Source organism: Heterodontus francisci, chromosome 31 (assembly GCF_036365525.1).
Source record: "Heterodontus francisci isolate sHetFra1 chromosome 31, sHetFra1.hap1, whole genome shotgun sequence".
Taxonomy (NCBI): Eukaryota; Metazoa; Chordata; class Chondrichthyes; order Heterodontiformes; family Heterodontidae; genus Heterodontus; species Heterodontus francisci.
In genome coordinates, this window is record NC_090401.1 from 52350982 (window position 1) to 52357828 (window position 6847).

The following is a 6847-nucleotide window of genomic DNA, read 5'->3' on the forward strand; positions in this document are numbered from 1 at the left end:
ATTCGCCTCCCGTCTCGCTTCATTACCCAACTGGATGACTCTTGACTGTCATTCAATAAGCTTTTCTCCCCCATATCCAATATTTTTATAACTAGTAAATGAAAGTGTTCAAAGAAATTTTAAAAAACACAATATTTTTATTGCCCCTATGATCTTTCCCCTGGGGGTTGCTCATGGTTGATTAATCTTTAATCTCTGGAGACTCCAGGACAATCCTGGCAGATTGGCAAACCTACCTAGGAGACAGCTACAACTATAGCATCCAATGCTCTCAGCTGGGGAAAACTTTGTGAAGGAAGACCGAAAGACAAGAAGAAAACAGAGCAACTTATATAGGGGCACATACAGAAAAAAGCAATATACTGATAATTTGTTTTGGGCTGTTTGGACTGTTCTGATTGGTTGATTTGGTGGGCGAAGCCTGGCATTTGCAGAGGCACATAGGGTGAGCAGAGGACTGGAGTGCACGTGCGGCTGACAATGGTTGGTGGTGGCGGAAGATAAGGGTGGGACATGAGATACTTAATCGTATTCTATTACACAGATAGGGGTATAATTGATATATGGGGCAATATTATCTCCAGACCATTTAACATACTGAGATCAATGCAACCTTGTCTATAGTGCATAGAACCCAAAATGCTAAATACTGTGTTTGAATGTTACACCATTTTAAATGATTCCCAATATTTATATAATCAGTGAGAGATCTATAGACACCACAGTTTCTCCAGAGTTAACTTTTGTTTGGAAGGACAAAATCTATCATTGTACTATTAGCTTTCATTATTGAAGTGAATAAACTGTTACATGTCCATTGTCAGGCTATTTTGAAATCCCAATGGAAAACATTTGTATGAGATTTTATAGGCTGAGCTTTGGTTGGTGGTAACCCTAGCTGGAGAGATTATTTCCATGAGAAATGGGGATGTCATGGGAAGGAAAGAAGGAATAGCATAGGGATGGTATGACTTACCTGGGAGACCAGAGAGGCAGTCTCTGTCTGTGTCGGCAGCAGGAGATCGGTGTGCGCTGGGTGTGAAACGTGAAAACAACTAACAGTGACATGACGGGAAATACATAAGCTGATTGGTTGGTGAGTAACAACTGTTAGATAGTGCCTGTAAATAGTTGAAAAATCAGAGATAAAAGTTCTTTTTCTTTAGACTTTCAATTATCCCCTTATACGTGGTAAAGTTGGTATTACTAAGTTTTAGTTGGTGTAATTTATTAGTAATTACTAATTAGAAAGTGCTGTTTGGACAGAATGTGAGGCTGTGAATTGGTGTGTGAGGGACTTCAGTGACAAGGGGAAGGAGGTGCTCCTTTGTCTCTTTCATTTCTGTCTTTTCAGCCGCCACAGTACAGGGTAAGAAGCTGATCGGTGAGTAACTGGTAAGTTATTCTACTTATTACAATTATTACACTTACAATAACTAGTTTGTAAAGCTAAGGTATGGCAGGGCAGCTCGGCTGAGTGGAATGTGCCTCCTGTGGTATGTGGGGAGTCGCGAACGCACCATGCGTCCTTGACAAACACATCTGCAGGAAGTGTCATCGGCTGCAGAAGCTTGAGCTCCAGGTTTCGGAACTCGAGCAACAGCTGGAGTCGCTGTGGTGCCTCCGTGAGGCAGAAAACTACATGGATAGCACATTTCAGGAGGTAGTCACCCCGGAGCTTAAGAGAGCGCAGGCAGAGAGAGACTGGGTGGCTGCCAGACAGACAAGAAGGTCAAGTCAGGTAGTGCAGGAGACCCCGGAGGGCATCCCACTTTCAACCAGTATTCAGTTCTAGGTACCAATGGGAGAGGGGGGTTCCTCTGGAAAGTGCAGCGAGAGTCATGACCAGAGCACCATGGGTGGCTCAGCTGTGCAGGGAGATAGGAGAAAAGACAGGAGAGAAATATTGGTAGGGGATTCTATTGTTAGGGGAACAGATAGGCGTTTCTGTGGTCACAGATGTGATTCCAGGATGGTATGTTGCCTCCCTCATGCGAGGGTTATGGATATCACCGAGCGGCTACAAACCATTCTGGAGGGTGAGGGTGCACAGTCAGAGGTCAGGGTCCGCATTGGTAGCAACGATATAGATAGAAAAAGGGATGAGGTCCTGCAGGCTGAGTTTAGGGAGTTAGGAAAGTGAGTATAGAAATAGGAGAATACACCAGATGAATGCGTGGCTGGAGAGATGGTGCAGGAGGGAGGGCTTCAGATTTCTGGGGCATTGGGACCAGTTCTGGGGAAGGTGGGACCCGTACAAGCTAGATGGTCTATACCTGAACAGGACTGGGACAAATATCCTTGCAGGAAGGTTTGCTAGTGCCGTTGGGGATGGTTTAAACTAGTTTGGCAGGGGGATGAGAACCTGAGGGCAGTTTCAGAAAGGACAATTTCAGGGCAGGGAACAGGAGGCAGAAAATTAGCGAGTGACTCTGAAAGACAGTAGAAACAAAGGTTAGAAAGTGTGCAACACAGGAATTTGGCAGTGTTAAAGGGTATTTATTTAAATGCAAGGGGGAGAGTAAATAAAGGATATATAAGTGAAGCAGCAGAGGTACAGCTTGTGATTGTAATAAACAACCTGGGTGTGTTATCCTGTTACGTTAACTATATCCTGTGCCAAGTACTTGAACACTCTGCTACTTGTGTAATACATATACTGTGAAACACGTTGCATCCCTTTAATCCACCGAAGGAAGTTTCATCTCCTATACTTGATGAGGTTTATCGTTGTTTCGTCAGGTGGGAAGGCAGGATGCCCTTGAGATCTTCATAGCCCGCACATGCAAGGCTGCTTCAAGATAGCCCAACAAGAGACACATTTTTTAACAATACTTTCTTATTTCTGATCAAGGTTCAAGTTCTTTATTTTCTTTGCAGCTAAAAATAAAATAATCTTGGAGCCACCTACATTGCAACAAAGCTGCTGCCTCTCCTCCAGTGTGTTTAGTTACGGACCTGGCTTCATCTGTTCTCTCAGGTTGATGGAAAAGATTGCATGGCACTATTTCAAAGAACAGGGGAGTTCTCCCTGCTGTTCTGGGCTAATATTTATCCATCAGTATCACAAAAACAAAAAAGATCAGGTCGTTACCAGATTGCTGTTTGTGGGAGCTTGCTGTGCACAAATTGTCTGCTGCATTTCCTACATTACAACAGTGACTGCACCTCAAAAGTACCTCATTGGCTGGAAAGTGCGCTGGGAAATCATGAGGTAGTGAAAGGTGTAGGAGGGGGTTTCCGTCGGGTGCTCCGATTTCCTCCCACAGCCAAAGACTTGCAGGTTGATTGGTAAATTGGCCATTGTAAATTTCCCCTAGTGTAGGTAGGTGGTAGGAGAATTGAGGGAATTTGGGGATGTGGTAGGAAATATGGGATTAATGTAGGATTAGTATAAATGGGTGGGTGATGGTCGGCACAGACTTGGTGGGCCAAAGGACCTGTTTTGGTGCTGTATCTCTCTATGACTCTGACTAAAACAGATGAGCTGAGGGCACAGATAGACATATGGCAACACAATATCATTGCTATAACGGAAACTTGGCTTAAAGAGGGGCAAAAATAGCAGATCAACATCCCTGGATATAGAGTTTTCAGGCGGTATAGAGAGGGGGATAAAAAAGGAGGGGGTGTACCATTATTAGTTAAGGAATCAATAACAGCTTTACGGACGGACGATATGTTAAATGAAACATCAAATGACGCCATATGGGTTTAGCTCAGAAATAAAAAAGGGGCAGCCACACTACTAGGAGTGTACAACAGACCCCCAAATAGTGAGCGAGAGATAGAAGAACAAATATGTAGGCGGTGGCATAACGGTATTGTCACTGGACTAGTAACCCAGAAACCCAGGGTATTTCTCTGGGGACATGGGTTCAAATCCCACCACAGCAGAAGGTGGAATTTGAATTTAATTAATAAATCTGGAATTTAAAGCTAGTCTAATGATGGCCATGAAACCATTGTCGATTGTTGTAAAAACCCATCTGGTTCACTAATGTCCTTTAAGGAAGGAAATCTGCTGTCCTTACCTGGTCTGGCCTACATGTGACTCCAGACCCACAGCAATGTGGTTGACTCTTAAATGCCCTCTGAAATGGCCTAGCAAGCTACTCAGTTGTACCTCACCGCTACGAAGTCAATAAAAAGGAATGAAACCGGCAAGGACTAGGCACTGGAAACGACAACGGCAAACCCAGCCCTGTCGACCCTGCAAAGTCCTCCTTACTAACATCTGGGGGCTTGTGCCAAAGTTGGGAGAGCTGTCCCACAGACTAGTCAAGCAACAGCCTGACATAGTCATACTCACGGAATCATACCTTACAGACAATGTCCCTGACACTGCCATCACCATCCCCGGGTATGTCCTGTCCCACCGGCAGGACAGACCCACCAGAGGTGGTGGCACAGTGGTATACAGTAGGGAGGGAGTTGCCCTGAGAGTCCTCAACATCGACTCCGGATCCCATGACGTCTCATGGCATCAGGTCAAACATGGGCAAGGGAACCTCCTACTGATTACCACCTACCGCCCTCCCTCAGCTGATGACTCAGTACTCCTCCATGTTGAACACCACTTGGAGGAAGCACTGAGGGTGGCAAGGGCACAAAATGTACTCTGGGTGGGGGACTTCAATGTCCATCACCAAGAGTGGCTCGGTAGCACCACTACTGGCCGAGTCCTAAAGGACATAGCTGCTAGACTGGGTCTGCGGCAGGTGGTGGGGGAACCAACACGAGGGAAAAACATACTTGACCTCCTCCTCACCAATCTGCCTGCCGCAGATGCTGCCATCCATGACCGTATTGGTAGGAGTGACCACCGCACAGTCCTTGTGGAGACGAAGTCCCGCCTTCACATTGAGGATACCGTCCATCGTGTTGTGTGGCACTACCACCGTGCTAAATGGGATAGATTTCGAACAGATCTAGCAATGCAAAACTGGGCATCCATGAGGCGCTGTGGGCCATCAGCAGCAGAATTGTACTCAACCACAATCTGTAACCTCATGGCCCGGCATATCCCCCACTCTACCATTACCATCAAGCCAGGAGACCAACCCTGGTTCAATGAAGAGTGCAGGAGCGCATGCCAGGAGCAGCACCAGGCATACATCAAAATGAGGTGTCAACCTGGTGAAGCTACAACACAGGACTATCTGCGTGCCAAACTGCGTAAGCAGCATGCGATAGACAGAGCTAAGCGATCCCATAACCAACGGATCAGATCTAAGTTCTGCAGTCTTGCCACATCCAGTTGTGAATGGTGGTGGACAATTAAACAACTAACTGGAGGAGATGGCTCCACAAATATCCCCATCCTCAATAAGAAATCCATTCCAGCCAAGAAGAAGACCATGTCTGCAACATCTTTAAACCACTGAGGCAAAGACACTGCAAGGTGACCTTGAAAAGTTCCCACCTGAGAAATCATAACAAGCTTCTCACCATCGACTTTGACTGAATCTCAATCAGAGCAGTCTGCAATACTTCAGTGAACCAAGAAAAGGAACACCAGGCCTGCACCGCTGTTAACAAATTCCTCCCGAAAAACCAAGGAGGTTTCAAAGTGAACTCTTTTTACAACAATCGGACTTAGATGCATGCTATCCACTAATCTCTATCTCTTCTTGTGAGTGTGCAAGAGTGTGCATGTGAGAGTGGGTAAGGTTGTGATATTTTTCAGATATTGTTTAATAAATAGTTTATCTTTCTTTTAATCCTACGAGAAAAGCTATTGTGTGTTTATTTGACCTGTAAAATACTCGGGGACTAAAACAATATTTTTTAAACACTGTCTGTGGTCAGTTGAGATATGCAAAGTAGAAGTCATCCACATCATCTCCCTCCTGTCCATAACACTGTTTTTATATTTCTTGCTAGTTTACTCTCATAATCTATTTTCTCCCTCTATTATTTTTGTAGTTATCCTTTGCTGGTTTCTAAAATTTTCCCAATCTTCTAGCCTGTCATTAATCTTTATAACTTTGTATGCCTTTTCTTTCAAGTTGATACCACCCTTAACTTCCTTAGTTATGCACAGATTGCTCATCCTTCTCGTAGTCTTTCTTTCTCAATGGAATATATTTTTGAGAAAACGAAGCCACGTGCAGTACGCAATCATCAAATATGAACAGGAAGATTTCAGTGAACTTTGTACATTTCCTGAGGTTCTGAAAGATGCTAAAGAAATGAAAGTCTTTCTTTTACGTGCACCAAAATATTCAGAAAAAGGCTTTAAAATGCACAGAAAGATGACAAGCCATAAAACCACTTAATTATCTGAAATGTATTGGGTGGGCAGAATTTTATGCAGCCAGCATGAATGGGTTACGAGGCGTGGGGGGCCAAAAAATCATGAAGAGATGTTGCTCGCCTGGAACTCTGACGTTGGTTCCGTATTTTGTCAGTGGTGGGACAAGTCCAAGGCAGCGGTGCTGCTACGACAAAGCAGGACTGCAATTAATCTTGCTGATCAGGTAAATAGCATGAATTTGCATGTGTCTGAATGTGATTTTACAAGGGGTTTTAAATTTAGCCAACAGTGCACAAGAATCACGTTCCTGCAGACCCCTAGCCAGTTAAAGGTGGTGGTACCAAGGCAATGCCTTAGTGCTGCCTCTGGAAGTCAGCCATGGTGACTGTTGGCTGATTCCTCATTGCTTTGAAGAGGAAGAGTGCAAAGCAGAGGTTATTCCCAGTCTGGGTTGGAAGGCCTGTAAGGGTGGGTGCTGTTTTGGATGGTGAGCTCTCTGATAGGGTGGACGCTGTCTCAGGTGGTGGGATCTTCAATTCTGTTGCAGGGGTCTTGAATTCTGCTGGAGGGCTCTTCATCAGTGTTCCT